This window comes from Corythoichthys intestinalis, chromosome 9 (assembly GCF_030265065.1).
Source record: "Corythoichthys intestinalis isolate RoL2023-P3 chromosome 9, ASM3026506v1, whole genome shotgun sequence".
Classification (NCBI taxonomy): Eukaryota; Metazoa; Chordata; class Actinopteri; order Syngnathiformes; family Syngnathidae; genus Corythoichthys; species Corythoichthys intestinalis.
The window spans coordinates 32,980,451-32,998,074 of NC_080403.1; the positions used below are offsets into that span (position 1 = coordinate 32,980,451).

At 42.0% G+C, this 17,624-nt stretch overlaps 1 long non-coding RNA gene across 1 annotated transcript in view; it reads right to left on the bottom strand.

The window, feature by feature from the left end:
- Nucleotides 1-7,243: 7,243 nt before the first annotated feature.
- LOC130922350 (uncharacterized) overlaps nucleotides 7,244-17,624 on the bottom strand; it is a 67,586-nt gene continuing 57,205 nt past the window's right edge. The window contains exon 3 of the long non-coding RNA XR_009064493.1: nucleotides 7,244-9,514. This is a non-coding gene — a long non-coding RNA (uncharacterized LOC130922350). The remainder of the gene's footprint in view (nucleotides 9,515-17,624) is intronic.

The window sequence follows — 17,624 nt, forward strand, 5'->3', positions numbered from 1 at the left end:
TGAACTTGGGACACACGTGTGTGAATTGCACCATCAACGTAAAAATTCCCTGGCTGACAAGGATCAACTATCTTATTTACCGTCAATGAGAATATCTCGTGTAACCAGTTCTTTACACATGACTCAAGACTTGACGTACAAACTTGTAAACTGTAAATTTTCCATTATTATTAGAAAGGTATTACTTTGTGGCATTTAATTACAGATTTATATTGCCAACTACTAGACTGGCATGCTAACTACAGAGTTATTACTTAGCTTTGGGAGTCATCATGAGAACACACAAAAACACACATTCTACGTAATTGGCCAGGCCACTGGCAACCATAGATAAAAACGTAAGTGGCGAAAACTGGTCAAAAACATTTCATTTGCGTGATGGGATTTCAGTCAAAAGCAGGAAGGGCCTCTACATTTTCTGTCACTCTCCTTGGCCAAATTTACTTACCCTTCTCCCAAGACTGTTTGACAACATTCAAGTACTGTATATAGATTTGTGATTTGTTTGTTAGCATGTCTATCAAAACCACCCAGCACCTCTTCCTTTTCTGGTCATGAGCAACCATGCTAGCACTCGACACAGCCAAATTCAAATGTCCTTCTTCGCATAATTGGGCAAACCAAAGATATAAAACAAAAGCTCAAAAGACACAAGGGGGTGCACATACTTCTGCTCCTCAGTGTGTACTATATACAGTATATTATATATGTATAGATAAAATTGTTGTCTCGCCCACCGGGGCGGTATGGTCTCCCCTTTCAAGCTCGGGTCCTCTACCAGAGGCCTGGGAGCTTGAGGGTTCTGCGCAGGAACTTAGCTGTCCCTAGGATTGTGCTCTTCTGAACGGAGATGTCGGACGTTGTTCCTGGTATCTGTTGGATACAATGCATCCAGTTTGGGGGTTACTGCCCCTAGTGTCCCGATCACTACTGGCACCACTTTACTCAGTGTGTGTACAGTGCCTTGCAAAAGTATTCGGCCCCCTTGAACCTTGCAACCTTTCGCCACATTTCAGGCTTCAAACATAAAGATATAAAATTTTAATTTTTTGTCAAGAATCAACAACAAGTGGGACACAATCGTGAAGTGGAACAAAATTTATTGGATAATTGAAACTTTTTTAACAAATAAAAAACTGAAAAGTGGGGCGTGCAATATTATTCGGCCCCCTTGCGTTAATACTTTGTAGCGCCACCTTTTGCTCCAATTACAGCTGCAAGTCGCTTGGGGTATGTTTCTATCGGTTTTGCACATCGAGAGACTGACATTCTTGCCCATTCTTCCTTGCAAAACAGCTCGAGCTCAGTGAGGTTGGATGGAGAGTGTTTGTGAACAGCAGTCTTCAGCTCTTTGCACAGATTCTCGATTGGATTCAGGTCTGGACTTTGACTTGGCCATTCTAACACCTGGATATGTTTATTTTTGAACCATTCCATTGTAGATTTGGCTTTATGTTTTGGATCATTGTCCTGTTGGAAGATAAATCTCCGTCCCAGTCTCAGGTCTTGTGCAGATACCAACAGGTTTTCTTCCAGAATGTTCCTGTATTTGGCTGCATCCATCTTCCCGTCAATTTTAACCATCTTCCCTGTCCCTGCTGAAGAAAAGCAGTCCCAAACCATGATGCTGCCACCACCATGTTTGACAGTGGGGATGGTGTGTTCAGGGTGATGAGCTGTGTTGCTTTTACGCCAAACATATCGTTTTGCATTGTGGCCAAAAAGTTCAATTTTGGTTTCATCTGACCAGAACACCTTCTTCCACATGTTTGGTGTGTCTCCCAGGTGGCTTGTGGCAAACTATAAACGAGACTTTTTTATGGATATCTCTGAGGAATGGCTTTCTTCTTTCCACTCTTCCATAAAGGCCAGATTTGTGCAGTGTACGACTGATTGTTGTCCTATGGACAGACTCTCCCACCTCAGCTGTAGATCTCTGCAGTTCATCCAGAGTGATCATGGGCCTCTTGGCTGCATCTGTGATCAGTTTTCTCCTTGTTTGAGAAGAAAGTTTGGAAGGACGGCCGGGTCTTGGTAGATTTGCAGTGGTCTGATACTCCTTCCATTTCAATATGATGGCTTGCACAGTGCTCCTTGAGATGTTTAAAGCTTGGGAAATCTTTTTGTATCCAAATCAGGCTTTAAACTTCTCCACAACAGTATCTCGGACCTGCCTGTTGTGTTCCTTGGTTTTCATAATGCTCTCTGCACTTTAAACAAAACCCTGAGACTATCACAGAGCAGGTGCATTTATACGGAGACTTGATTACACACATTTGGATTCTATTTATCATCATCGGTCATTTAGGACAACATTGGATCATTCAGAGATCCTCACTGAACTTCTGGAGTGAGTTTGCTGCACTGAAAGTAAAGGGGCCGAATAATATTGCACGCCCCACTTTTCAGTTTTTTATTTGTTAAAAAAGTTTAAATTATCCAATAAATGTTGTTCCACTTCACGATTGTGTCCCACTTGTTGTTGATTGTTGACCAAAAAAAAAAAATAATTCATATCTTTATGTTTGAAGCCTGAAATGTGGCGAAAGGTTGCAAGATTCAAGGGGGCCGAATACTTTTGCAAGGCACTGTATATACAGTGGGGCATATAAGTATTGAGTCAACCACTAATTGTGCAAGTTCTCCCACTTGAAAATATTAGAGAGGCCTGTAATTGTCAACATGGGTAAACCTCAACCATGAGAGACAGAATGTGGAGAAAAAAAACAGAAAATCACATTGTTTGATTTTTAAAGAATTTATTTGCAAATCATGGTGGAAAATAAGTATTTGGTCAATACCAAAAATTCATCTCAATACTTTTGTTATGTACCCTTTGTTGGAAAAAACGGAGGCCAAACGTTTTCTGTAACTCTTCACAAGCTTTTACCACACTGTTGCTGGTATTTTGGCCCATTCCTCCATGCAGATCTCCTCTAGAGCAGTGATGTTTTGGGGCTGTTGTTGGGCAACATGAACTTTCAACTCCCTCCACAGATTTTCTATGGTGTTGAGATCTGGAGACTGGCTAGTAGTGTTGTATCGGTCGCGAACGATTCGTTCTTTTTGAACGAATTGTTTGGGTGAACGAGACCGAACTAATCACCATCTGCACTGATTCGTTCTATGAAGTTGGTGGCGCTTGTTCGCTGCGTGGGAGGGCGTTGAGCAAGCGGCAGCGTCTTCTGACATCGCACACGACCAATCAGACGCCAGCCTCATCGCGGGCAGGGGAGGGAGCGGAAACAGAATCATGGCGTATGTCACTCATTTCCACGTGTGGCCAATAAGCAGCCAGCGTGCAGGCAGGGGGGAAAGACTGAGTTTTGTCACTTCCCGTTCAGTGATTCGGTCCTCCGGTTCCTGACCTAGCTTGCTGCTAACTTGACTTTCCAGTAATGACTATGCGGTGAACGAGTCATAAAATGAAAGGAAACGACTTTGTCACATATTTGTTAACGTGGAGCCTATCAAATGCTGCTCAAAAAGACAAAAACACCACACAAATCTAGCGAGCATGGTTTAGTGTTCTACTTTTCTCAACAGACTCGGGACTGTGCCTATGACGATATACTATCAAATTTACAGTAATTTAAAACACACGTAGCTACGAGGCAAGCAAAACCTGAGCTGCGGTCGCGTGACGGCAGTGAAGCGGGCAGAGAACTGTCACTATATGGAGGCTTCATGGCAGCGATATGTACCTCATATGTGCACAGAAAAAAAATAATATTTAGTATGATCACCATAATACTGATTTGCAATGAAACTGTATATACATGTCAATTTTTTCCGAGTGTTTTTTTTTTTTTTTCGTGTCAGAGGGTGTCGGTTGGTTTGACAAATTATGTCAATCCGTCCATCATGTGCTACTCAAGCGCCCCAAAAACAAAGCGCGCGGACACGGGAGATGTCGCAATATGTCTACATTTTTCTTAACAGACTAATAAGAGTAGAAAGGCGAAATCATAAAGCAAACAATTATTTCTCGTCAGCATTTGACGATCTGAGATGCGGGGACGACAGGGGAGCTGACCGGATTATTTTATTTATTAATACCAGTGCAAAAATTCAAAACGATCATCTTAATAATAAAAAACAAAAATACAACAGAGCGAGAGGTTAATATGATGTGTTGGCCGTTCCATAATTAGAAATTAAACTTTCGATTTATTTTTATTTTCGTGACAGCAAGCATGCCGCGTTGGCTGTTAGCAGCAGCATTGTATATGTGAGCAAGATCATGCTAAAGAAAGTCCGTGCGCCCCCGACCCCAAACCCCGACTTCCCCCTCAAAAGGAAAATGTTTAACCGTGTCCTAATTCGAAATGCAAGCACGAGCCATGACTTTGAGCCCATAGAACTAGGACAGACGACGCGGAAGTCCTCCCTCGCTTTTGCAGCAGCGGGAGGGAGACGAGGCTGTCTCTGAGAGCAGAATGATATCGCCTGTCACTCATTTCTGAAACTACGACGAGTGGTCAATGTGCAAGAGAGGGAGGGACCAAGCAATGTCACTTCCCGTTCAGTTATACTGCGAAGCGGTCTTTGGTGATTCGTTCGGCAACGTCACTTCCCGTTCACTAACCGAACGATTCATTTGGGTGGGGAGGGAGATGAGGGGGGCGAACGATTCGTTGAACGATTCGTTTGAACGAATCGTTTTACTGAACGAACCGGAATGGATTCGTTTACTCAAGTGAACGACAGATCCCGTCACTACTGGCTAGGCCACTCCAGGACCTTCAAATGCTTCTTACGAAGCCACTCCTTTGTTGCCCTGGCTGTGTGTTCGGGATCAATGTCATGCTGAAAGACCCAGCCACGTCTCACCTTCAATGCCCTTGCTGATGGAAGGAGATTTTTACTCAATACATGGCCCCATTCATTCTTTCCTTTACACAGATCAGTCGTCCTGGTCCCTTTGCAGAAAAACAGCCCCAAAGCATGACGTTTCCACCCCCATGCTTCACAGTGGGTTTGGTGTTCTTCGGATGCAATTCAGTATTCTTTCTCCTCGAAACATGAGAACCTGTGTTTCTACCAAAAAGTTCTATTTTGGTTTCATCTCACCGTAACACATTCTCACAGTCCTCTTCTGGATCTTCCAAATGCTCTCTAGCGAACCGCAGACCGGCCTGGACGTGTACTTTCTTCAGCAGGGGGACATGTCTGGCAGTGCAGGATTTGAGTTCCTGGCGGCACATTGTGTTACTGATAGTAGCCTTTGTTACTGTGGCCCCAGCTCTCTGTAGGTCATTCACTCAGTACCAGGGGTCGCGTTAACCGAATATTTTCCGTCGTTGACCGATTTTTTTAAACGGTGACGGAAAAAACTGAAGTCCATCTGTCATTTTGACAGGTTGCAATTCACACCCCAGACCACAGGGTGGCGAGTGAGCATATTAATTAGCTATTGTCTCTCTTGATGCATGACGTCGTTGGCCTTACTCTGAAAAATGTCAAGGCAACTGAGTGTCCGAAGTTTCTTCAAAAAGCCCCAAAACAACGATGGTGCTGATAAAAGAGGTGAAAAAAGAGGGACTGCACAAGCGGGCACGCAATTCAAGTCCATCAGCACCAGGAGGAAAGCGTGAGACTGCGTTCAGGCCATAGCAGGTGAACTGTTAATTTCATTGTTCCATATGTAACCTCATCTGCTTGATGTGTGATGATGGCACGGTGTTGATTCTCTGTTCTCTGCTTGTTCGGACAGAATATTAGTTTAAAATGAATGAAAACTAAATACTATTGAATATGTTGAAGCGGTATGCAATGGTAAGAGTCTTGTTAGCTCGAATTGCTGTGTCCAGCCGCTGTAGCGCTGCTGCTCTCTGTGAACTCTCTATTCAAGCCGGAACGTGCGCGGCTCTTAAGTGTCTCTGTCACGTGACTGTGTCGTAGCCGGTAACGCGCTCGGCCAAATGGACACACAAGTACGGAAGGTGAATTATGCCAAACAAAGGGTCACCACAATGTCATTATCATCATTTTAAAAATTTAAGTGACGGGTAAAAATAGATTATGACCGAATTTTTATGACCCTGTCAGTCAAAATGACAGACAACGAAAAAGTCTAGCGCAACCTCTGCTCGGTACCCCCGTGTGGTTCTGGGATTTTTGCTCACTGTTCTTGTTATCATTTTGACGCCACGTGGTGAGATCTTGCATGAAGCCCCAGATCGAGGTAGATTATCAGTGGTCTTGTATGTCTTCCATTTTCTAATAATTGCTCCCACAGTTGATTTCTTTACACCAAGCGTTTTACCTATTGCAGATTCAGTCTTCCCAGCCTGGTGCAGGTCTACAATATTGTCTCTGTTGTCGTTCGACAGCTCTTTGGTCTTGGCCATAGTGGAGTTTGCAGTGTGACTGACTGAGATTGTGGACAGGTGTCTTTTATACCGATAATGAGTTAAAACAGGTGATATTAATACAGGTAATGAGTGGAGCCTCGTTAGACCTCGTTAGAAGAAGTTAGACCTCTTTGACAGCCAGAAATCTTGCTTGCTATGCTAACCCATAGAAAATCTGTGGAGGGAGTTGAAAGTCCGAGTTGCCCAACGACAGCCTCAAAACATCACTGCTCTAGAGGAGATCTGCATGGAGGAATGGGCCAAAATACCAGCAACAGTGTGTGAAAAGCTTGTGAAGAGTTACAGAAAACGTTTGGCCTCCGTTATTGCCAACAAAGGGTACATAACAAAGTATTGAGGTGAATTTTTGGTATTGAACAAATACTTATTTTCCACTCAAATATGGAAATAAATTATTTTAAATCAAATAATGTGATTTTCACTTTTTTCCCCCACATTCTGTCACTCATGGTTGAGGTATACCCATGTTGACAATTACAGGCCTCTCTATTTTCAAGTGGGAGAACTTGCACAATTAGTGTTTGACTAAATACTTATATACTCGTGATTTTGCAAGTTCACCCACTTAGAAAATAGGTAGAGGTCTGAAATTTCAATCATAGATGCATTCCCACTTTTAGAGACATAATCTAAAAAAAAAAAAGGCGGAACTCACATTGTATGATTTTTCAATAATTTACTTGTAACTTACTGGGGTTCGTAAGTATTTCTACCCCTGAAAAAGTCCGTGCTAATGTTTAGTATAGAAACCTTTTTTTTTTTTTTTTTCTTCTTTTTGCAATTACAGAGGTCAGACGCTTTCTGTAGTTCTTTAACAGGTTTTCACATATGGAAACAGGGAATCTTCTCTAGATCTGGCAATCTGGCAGGTTTCGGGGCTGTGGTTGAGTAACACAAAGTTTCGGCTCCATTCAAAGATTTCTATTGGATTGAGGTCTGGAGACTGACTAGGCCACTCCAGAACCTTGATATGCTTTTTAGGCAGCCACTCCTTGGTCAGCTTGGCTGTGTGCTTTGGATCATTGTCATGTTGGAAGATTTAGCCACGACTCATCTTTCCGACTGAAGGAAGGAGGTTGTGGCTCAAAATCTGATGATGCATTTCACCATTCATCCTCTGCTTTATACAGTACGGTCGTCTTGTCTCCTTTGCCAAAAAGCAGCCCCAAAGCAAGAGGTTTCCACCCCTAGACTTCACAGTGGGGATGGTGTTCTTGGGGTTGTACTCCTTCTTCTTTTTCCTCCAAACACAACGAGTAAAGTTTGTACCTAAAAGTTCGACTTTGGTCTCATCTGACCACATGACTTTCTCCCATGATCCCTCTGCATCATTCAGATGGTCCCAGTAAATTAAAGCCTACGTTCCGCCATATTTGCTGTTTTTAATGTTTAGTAGCACCAATGCGCACGCCCAGTGTGACGTGTACGAGTGTTGACGTTATCGACGCGGTCCCACGCCGTGGGAGCTTTTGATATGCATGCCCCCGCAATCGAATTCTTCCACTTTGGAGGCAGGATTCCAAGGTTTGCGTCTTTGCCTTCCGTCTTCGCCGAAACAATACGAACGCGAGGCCACTCCGCAACACAGTCATTGCGTCTTCGTGTTGCAGAGTCGCCATGTAAACTGCCCCCCTAAAATGTATCTTGCCTGAACCAACGTTCATCATTGCTAATCAGAATGTAGCGTAGTGAGCTTGAGGGCAACACGTGTTCCTAGTCCAAGCCAGGGACCGTTAATAGTTCAAAGGTTGGATTTTCATTGAAAGACTTTCCCTTTTGGGCTGTTTTGTTGTTGGTCTGTGAGAAAGATTTTATCTAAAAGGAACTTCAAAGGGAATAGATAGCTAGAAACAAAATAATTTATCTACAGTAAACAAATACTACTAGCTCAAAAACTCCCATTCCTAGCAATCTTTGCCACCCCCTCGTTTTCCAGTCCTCCACAAGAGGGCCACCTACACCATCTGAGATTCTCCTGGGGTCTTCAACAGATAGCAGGCTGTGTGTGTGCATGTATTTGCGTGAGTGTCATGCATGCATGAGCAATCCTGAGTGGGGGGATTGCAATAGACAAGGCAGTCAGTCAGAAGGCCTTGGGTTCCTCCAGTTAATTAGTAGCAGTGCTAGGCTGCAAACAAACCGGCATCAGTGGCTTGGCTAGCAGTCATCATGTGAAACGGCTGCAGGGGAGAAACTTGCGAGCGCTGACTCCGCAGATAGAGCCGTTCAAAGAGCTTATCTAGGCCGTCTGGCCTTGTCTTATCTGATGTGACCCCAGTGCAAACGCCTCCTGTAACACCATGTTTCATCTGGTGCACCGTGTACTCATGGCCTGTGTGCATTTGAGGGAATTTGAAAGTGTCTCGGAATTCACAAATGCTTTTTTTGGAGGACAACCAGGCCAAAGTGTGCTTGCCATTAGTTGTAACCAAGTGGAAAGGCCAGTGAGGGTCACATATCATATAAGGCAGTACTGTGTTGTACAGTTACATGGATTTGTTCTGTTGAAGTAGTGATTTACAAAGTGATTAATAATAGAGCACTGAATTGGATATGTTGACTAGTGGTTTTATTTAAAGCCCTAGCTCAGCATGAACAATTGTCTGATGTGATTCCTATGAATTTTGAGATATGTGCTCACTTATTGCCTATAGCCAAAGTATTTTTGTACTGTAATTGTGTAAGAAGGCCACAGCATGAACAATTGAGACGATTCAGCTTCAGTTCTGCGGTAATTGTTGTTGCCCACTGTCTACCCCAAGGGTGACCCCCGCTTCCCGAAATGCAAACACATGCAGATACAGATGCACATACTCAAACACATTAACACACAATGTTGACACAGCTTCGGCAGGGATGCCCCCACCATCCCCGCACAATCACACCATATCCCCCTTTGCCTTCTTGATCCCTCATCCTATATCGTCCCTGCCTACAACACGTACTCACACACACGTGCGCACACACACACTGTGCTGTTTAGAGATCAGAAGCCCAGCTCGGAGGCCCCACACCTGGGCATGTTTGTGGAGGAAGCGGGCCCTGGGCGGGCTGCGCTCCATGCGCCTGTCGACTGGCTCCACCAAGTCTGGCCAGCTGTGCTCCTGGCCTGGCCTCTTGCTGTGGGGGCTGTGCAGCTGGGAAAGGCATGTTTCCCAAAAGGGGAGAAAAAAAGGACAGACAAGGGAGGAGGGAGGGTGGACAGAGAAAAGAGGGGAAAAAAAGAGGCTTTAGGTTATTTCGAGATCATTACACATTCATCCATGGGCTTTCCTAAAGCATCTCCCTTTGGATGAAAAAAACATATCTCTGTTAAGTTTGTTAATGCTTTCCAGTTAATTAAAAAAACAACAACAAAAAAACATTGTTATTATTATTATAAAATTATATATAGGTATGTATTCGACAATACCAAGTAAATGTCCAGTCTTAGTTAAATCCCATTTATTCACGTTTATACACTTTTTAAGACTAATTTGCCTATCATCAATGTATGGTTTTTCAAAAAAGATATTTACACACAATACTGATTGAACAAAATCATATTAATCCTGATACATTGGTTTAGGAGGAATGTTATTTTAATGATATGTACATAAACTGTGGAGATTAAATATATGGCGGAAAAGACAGACAAGACTGAAAAAGCAGTTTCTGTTCTTGCACTCCTCTATAAAGGAAATTGTTGTATTTTAAGCCAAAATAACTGTTGTGTTTGATAGAACAAGATGTCTATATGCTGCCATAGTAGATTCATGGAGCATTAAGCCCCCAAACTATTTTCAATTTGTCCGTTTTACCCTGAAAACCCCTGTTTACAGACGTCGCGCAACCGCTTTTGTTTCAACCCAACCATAAAATGAAGGTAATTAATTATATTTATTATTCAAAATATCTGTCGTTTTTGGCTTAATATCATTAATTGATGTCTCATATTTCGTTAAAAAAAAAAAAAAAAAAAAAAACGACTTTATAAACATGTTTAAAAACATCACTCACATATTTTAAACTTTTAAACAAATTATTTCACAATGAAAAAAATGGCATCTGTAAAAAAAAAAGTCACGGATATCTACCTCATAACTATCGCTTAATTGTATTCTTTTTGTTACTTTTAGTTAGTTAGTTTTTTGTTTTTTGTTGTTTTGTTGTTAATTAATTACCTTTGTTTTATGGCTGGGTTGAAACAAAAGCAGTTGCGCGATGTCTGTAAACGGAGGTCTTCAGGGTAAAACGGACAAATTAAAAATGGTTTGGGGGCTTAATGCACCATGAATCTACTACGGCAGCATATACACATTGTTCTGTCAAACACAACAGTTCCTTTGGCTTCAAAATACAGCAGTTTATTTTAAAGAGGGGTGCAAGAGCAGAAACTGCTTTTTCAGCCTTGTCTGTGTTTTCCGCCATATACATATTGTAAGATAACAGGGTTCGATAGAGGACAGTAAGCAGAGGTTGTGACCACGCTGTGCCGTTGTGGCCCACTTTTATTTAACAAAAAACAAAAAGGAAACAATTAACTAGCAAAACTAATCAAAACTTCCATCTCATTTAGGGGATCCCAGCCGCGCCGTGGAATGCCTTCAGGTATGTCCCGTGGCTCTTCTCCTTTTTAAAGTCTCTCCCCTTTTATATACTGGAAGAGTGCCTTGATTGCCTCATCAAGTAACACCTGATGAGGCAATTGCCTGCAGGTGTGGTGGTCGCCTCCCAGGGTTGTCGCAGTCCATGGTGCTGAACCTCTGTGGCGCTACAATATATATATATTTGCGCTGTTAAATATTTATATATATATTAGATACAGTGGGGCAAATAAGTATTTAGTCAACCACCAATTGTGCTAGTTCTCCCACTTGAAAAGATTGGAGAGGCCTGTAATTACCAACATGGGTAAACCTCAACCATGACAGACAGAATTTGGAAAAAAAAATAGAAAATCACATTGTTTGATTTATAAAGAAATTATTTCCAAATTAGAGTGGAAAATAAGTATTTGGTCACCTTCAAACAAGCAAGACGTCTGGCAGTCAAAGAGGTCTAACTTCTTCTAACTCGGTCTAACGAGGCTCCACTCGTTACCTGTATTAATGGCACCTGTTTTAACTCATTATCGGTATAAAAGACACCTGTCCACAATCTCAGTCACACTCCAAACTCCACTATGGCCAAGACCAAAGAGCTGTCGAAGGACACCAGAGACAAAATTGTAGACCTGCACCAGGCTGGAAAGACTGAATCTGCAATGGGTAAAACGCTTGGTGTAAAGAAATCAACTGTGGGAGCAATTATTAGAAAATGAAAGACACACAAGACCGCTGATAATCTCCCTCGATCTGAGGCTCCATGCAAGATCTCAACCCGTGGCGTCAAAATGATAACAAGAACGGTGAGCAAAAATCCCAGAACCACACGGGGGGACGTAGTGAATGACCTCCAGAGAGCTGGGACCACAGTAACAAAGGCTACTATCAGTAACACAACTCACCACCAGGGACTCAAATCCTGCACTGCCAGACAAGTCCCCCTGCTGAAGAAAGTACACGTCCAGGCCCGTCTGCGGTTCGCTAGAGAGCATTTGGATGATCCAGAAGAGGACTGGGAGAATGTGTTATGGTCAGATAAAACCAAAATACAAATTTTTGGTAGAAACACAGGTTCTCGTGTTTGGAGGAGAAAGAATACTGAATTGCATCCGAAGAACACCAAACCCACTGTGAAGCATGGGGGTGGAAACGTCATGCTTTGGGGCTGTTTTTCTGCAAAGGGACCAGGACGACTGATCTGTGTAAAAGAAAGAATGAATGGGGCCATGTATCGAGAGATTTTGTGTGAAAATCTCCTTCCCTCAGCAAGGGCATTGAATATGAGACGTGGCTGGGTCTTTCAGCATGACAATGATCCCAAACACACAGCCAGGGCAACAAAGGAGTGGCTTCGTAAGAAGCATTTCAAGGTCCTGGAGTGGCCTAGCCAGTCTCCAGAGCTCAACCCCATTGAAAATCTGTGGAGGGAGTTGAAATTCCGTGTTGCCCAAAGACAGCCCCAAAACATCACTGCTCTAGAGGAGATCTGCATGGAGGAATGGACCAAAATACCAGCAACAGTGTGTGAAAAGCTTGTGAAGAGTTACAGAAAAAGATTGGCCTCCGTTATTGCCAACAAAGGGTACATAACAAAGTACTGAGATGAACTTTTGGTATTATATTTTCCATGATGATTTGCAAAATAAATTCTTTAAAAATCAAACAATGTGATTTTCTGTTTTTTTCCCCCACATCCTGTCTCTCATGGTTGAGGTTTACCCATGTTGACAATTACAGGCCTCTCAAATATTTTCAAGTGGAACTTGCACAATTAGTCGTTGACTAAATACTTATTTGCCCCACTATACATATAAACAGGTGGGTAGTAACGTGTTACATGTACTCAGTTACATTTACTTAACTTTTTGAGGAAAATGTACTTCTAAGAGTAGTTTTACTAAGCCATACTTGTAGTTTTACTAAGACATACTTTTACATTTACTTTAGGATTTTTGAAGAAAAAACGCTACTCTTACTCCGCTACTTTTGGCTACACAAGAGTTGTTACATTTTTCCTATTATTCTACGTACAGTATTATCTATATATTTTTTTTTTGCCAGTGATGCCAAGACTGCCTCTACCAATTTCACCAATGAGACGTCGCAACAATAATCACATGACTCCATTACACCAATCTGACACAAGCTTGCCGTTCTATGATCATGCCAGCCTGTTCGATCATGTGGAGTCTTTAAAGCATCGTAAAAAATAAACTATTTGACATAGAGCACTGCCCTCAACATTAACTGAAAGCGAGGATTTAAACCTCTCACCAGTTTTTATGTAGCACCGATTGACCATGGAAAACCGAAGATATGTATTATCCTTTTAATTTCATCATAGTAACTACGAAGGAACTGTTCACGATTCAAACTGGGAGCTATTTTCTCCACTAGAGGGCACTCATGCTCTTTGGAAAAATAATGCTTCATTTCTTTTTTTTACTCTCGCCGGAATTAAATGTTTTTTTTTTGTTTGTTTTTTTGCATATCTGTAATGGGAATTGTGCAGTATCATTATAACAACAGTTCATATAAATACAGTAGGTTTGTGCTGAGAGAGAAAAAAAAATAAAGCAGTTATAAAAATAAGCAGTTATTCAAAATGTTAGTCATTACTTCAGTATTATTTTCACTGGTTTCTTTTAACTTGTGCTTGAGTACATTTGTTGGATGACTACTTTTACTTTTACTAGAGTAATACTATTTTGAAGTAACGCTACTCTTACTTGAATAAAAGTTTTGGCTACTCTACACACCTCTGCATATAAAATCCCGTTAAAGCTTTAGCTTCATCGCCAGAGTTACAGTTCTCAGACAGTCTGCTTCGTTTTGTAAATGTGAACGCGTATCCGAACTCTAGTTTGGATCAAGCAAACGAACTCTGGTCCGCTCAAAAACCGTGGTTCTCGGTCCGCTTTCAGCCCACTCTGCTTCGCTTGTGAATGCAACCGGAGCAGGGTGCACTTTTGCTACTTTATGTGCAGCATCACAGCGTAGAACTGTGATGCTCAAGGCTGTGACAGTACATGCAGGGCATCCTTGGAAGCGGAAGTACAGTGTGAACGCTATTCAAAATCAACAATGGCAAGATGGCAGACATTTAGGCATGGCCAAATGTTGTTGTGCTGTGCTAAGCAGTTGCATTTGATACACAGAATCGGGTTCTAATGCGGCAGTTGTGTTTTGCATGCTGTTCCTGAACGGACCGGGTGAGAGTGACAGTGTCCCAGACAGGCGGAGCCACTCGAGGTAGCCGTTTCTTGAGTCTCACTCTCCTGAAGTGACGCCAATTTCACAGTCCAAAAAGTCACAAAAGTGAGGGCGGCTCCGCCCCTGTGTGACTTGGGGTACCACACTGTTCCCTTTTGTGGTGTAATTTTCCCCAAAGCATTTTTTATATACTCCAGTTCACTCGGAATAGAGTCGGGAGGGAGCGGTAACTTAATTTAAGCATCGTTACAAACAGCGTAACACGCCCCCTCCACTCCCAGGTAGGAGGGAGGGAGGAGGAGGTATTTCCTTTTCTATTCCTCCAATCAATGAGTGCGCCATTCGTCAACGTTTTGCTTCTCGGAAAGTTTGTTTGGTGCAATGTGAATGCTTAACCTTTTCAACAAGTCATTTGCAAGTGTTGTTGAGAGGTAGCTCTTCAACCAGATTTTGGTCCTCTTATGTGAAAGAGGACCAACTTAACTTTAAATCTTCATTGTGACAGCAAGATATCAACATAACAAATAAAAAATACTTTATAAATACCAGGATGGCGACTTTTGAATATTCTCAAGAAATAGATGTTTGATAAACATCCAATACGGCTTCTAATGCGTATGCAATTGGTTGAGAACAAAAAATTAGTCAAGCCACATTTGACTGTTTTTAGCTACTTGTGTTCAGTTTTCTGTACAGCATAGGTCCAATAGATGCATTGTACATGAAATTATTATTACTATGTAATTATTAAATATGTCAGAAATATGTTTTTATTTACCTCAAGCATTATATTTATTTTCAAGTTAAATATTCACAATTGGATTATTCTGTCAGCGTTAGGCCCGCACGGAATATTCCATGGTTATGATGAAAACATGCCAAATTTTCGTGCGATTTAAGAGACAACAAATAAAGTTAGTCAGTATTTGCTATTTCAGATGTCACCCTTCCTGTGTGTGTATTTAGCCCGATGCCATGTGCGGCTCCTGGGGCTGCACAGCTGAGCCAAGCGGCATCTCAGGAAGGGGAGGACATGTGGAAACGTTGGCTGCCATGTCCGCCTGTCACTCAAGAGCCATCCATGCTGAACCATGCAGGCTAGGCCCGGTGCATGACACAGCTGAAATATCAGTATCGGTCTCATCCTTGCTTCCCTGAGTGCCAAATACTACATTGCCTTAATTGTTACGGCTTGAGAGTGAGATGAAGTTGATCCTATCAGCGGTGCTGTTGTTTTCCCAAGTTAGAAAAGTGAAACAGCCAACTAGAGGTTGTTGCTAAATACTTCTATCTCTCAGCAAAATCTTGACTGTTTGTTATCACCCGGCTATTCTTTAGCTGTGTGAAATACTTCAGATTGTGGACACTTTGATACGATCTGCGCAGGCAATCCAAAAGTCTTGACAGCTGCATCAACCTCCATGGGCTTCTTTGACCTCAAAATGAGTGTTCATGCAATAATTTACTGACTAGAGCCCCTTTCAGCCTTGTATCTCGGTAAATTCCTGTGTAAGGTGATGTGGGATTTACTTGTTTCATAGCTTTTTGATATGGGGAGATATCCCAGGAATAAACCGGGTTGGACAGTTTCAGACTTGTTGGTGACTCGGCCCTCTCTTTATGGGTATGGTGGGGGACTGGATTTTATAACCAGGACACGACATCATTTTTGGTCGGCAGCCGCAACAAATTAAACCACGCATTTCCAAAGACGGACGATAGACTGTCTCTTCCTCGGCTCAACGATCCAGTAAGAATTTTATTTCATTATGTTTCCAGTATAATTGAGCTATTTTCAGCATACGCGGAGATTAAGGGTTGACCGAAAATGTCATTGCATTTAATTGACTTTCTTATACAGTGGTACCTCGACATACGATCGCTTCGACACACGATCTTTTCGACATCCGACATAAAATTTGACTTGCCATTTTTTTCTACATCCGATGGATGACATGCTGAAAATACGATGAAATATGACAGTGCCGCAGTTTATTTGTTTTCCCTCAAAAGGGACGCACGGAGAATTTTCATGTGAGAGAAATCAACACAGGTTCCAAGAAGGTTAGTGCAGGTGGTGAAAAAGGAGACGCTTACCATTGAAATGAAGATGGAAATGATAGAAAAATAGCGTGGTGTGTGCATCAGTGAACTGGCTTGACAATACAGCCGTATTACAATACAATCTCGACGGTCGTCCTCCGACCTCTGTTCGCCAGTCTTTATAAGTTAAGGTGACAATTATTATTGTGGTAACATCGCCCAAAAAAACGACGCCAGCTGCGTCAGGTTTTTCATTTTTATTTCATCAACTTGTGCAACACAGCAAGCCTACTGTCCGTCGCAGTTGACGCGTGCAACCAAACGTTAAGAGAAAGTAAAATCTCTACCGCACTCTCTAGCTCAGCCGTCTAAGCGGTGCGTTCAGATACAGCTCGCGAAAAACGTCAGCCACATTAGAACCGGATTCCTTACACTATTACAGGAATTATTATCATTATTATTATATTATTCCGATTTTTATGTATAATTTATTTGCTTTGCTATGTGTAATTGCCATTTGGAATAGTTACAGCAGTATTTATTAAGGATTATTGTAGGTTTTTGGGCTGTGGAACGAATTAATGGAATTATAAAGTATTCTTATGGGAAAATACTGCTCGACATGCAACAATTTCGACTTACAAACAAGGTCCTGGAATGGACTAACTTCGTATGTAGAAGTACCACTGTATATGAATTTAAAATTAAGACTTTGCCGGTAAAATGTTGTCTATTAAAAGTTATAAAGCAATAAAACAAACAACGAAGATGAATGAAATGAATAAAACATTTTTTTTAATACTATAATGGGTCAAAAACTATTTTTTCAAACAGATCATGTGACTAGCACCTTAGAGATGGTCATTAGCTTTGTTTAGCCCAAACCACCTGAGGACAGAAGATGCAAAATGGATATACATACTTTTTTCAAACCAAAAGTGACAACAACTACTGAGCGAGAACCAAGGATTGAAGATGTGGACCATGAAACACCGGAGAGCACTGCCAAAATAGTGAGCGGAGTTTCAGTTTGCCCCACTATGACGTTAATCGTACAACAGAGCCACCACCACGCGTAGCTATCCTAAGCAGCCTGATTTAGTATTCCCCTAAAAATGATGGGAAACAAACAAACAATATATACGCTGTGATGATAAAAATTCCTGGCTGGAATATCAGTCAAAAAGGATGCGACATCTACTTCACTAGGTAAGACAGAAAAACGCGCACACACACACACACACGCACGCAGCTGGGATGCCTTTATGTACAAGCATGGGCTAATATACTATCAGAGCATATATCTTGTAAGTTAATTTTATTGCTGACATTGCGTTTCGGGGTCATCAACATGTTTTGCCCCCCCCCCGCCACAGAAGTCAAACTCCGCCTATGATTTTCAGTT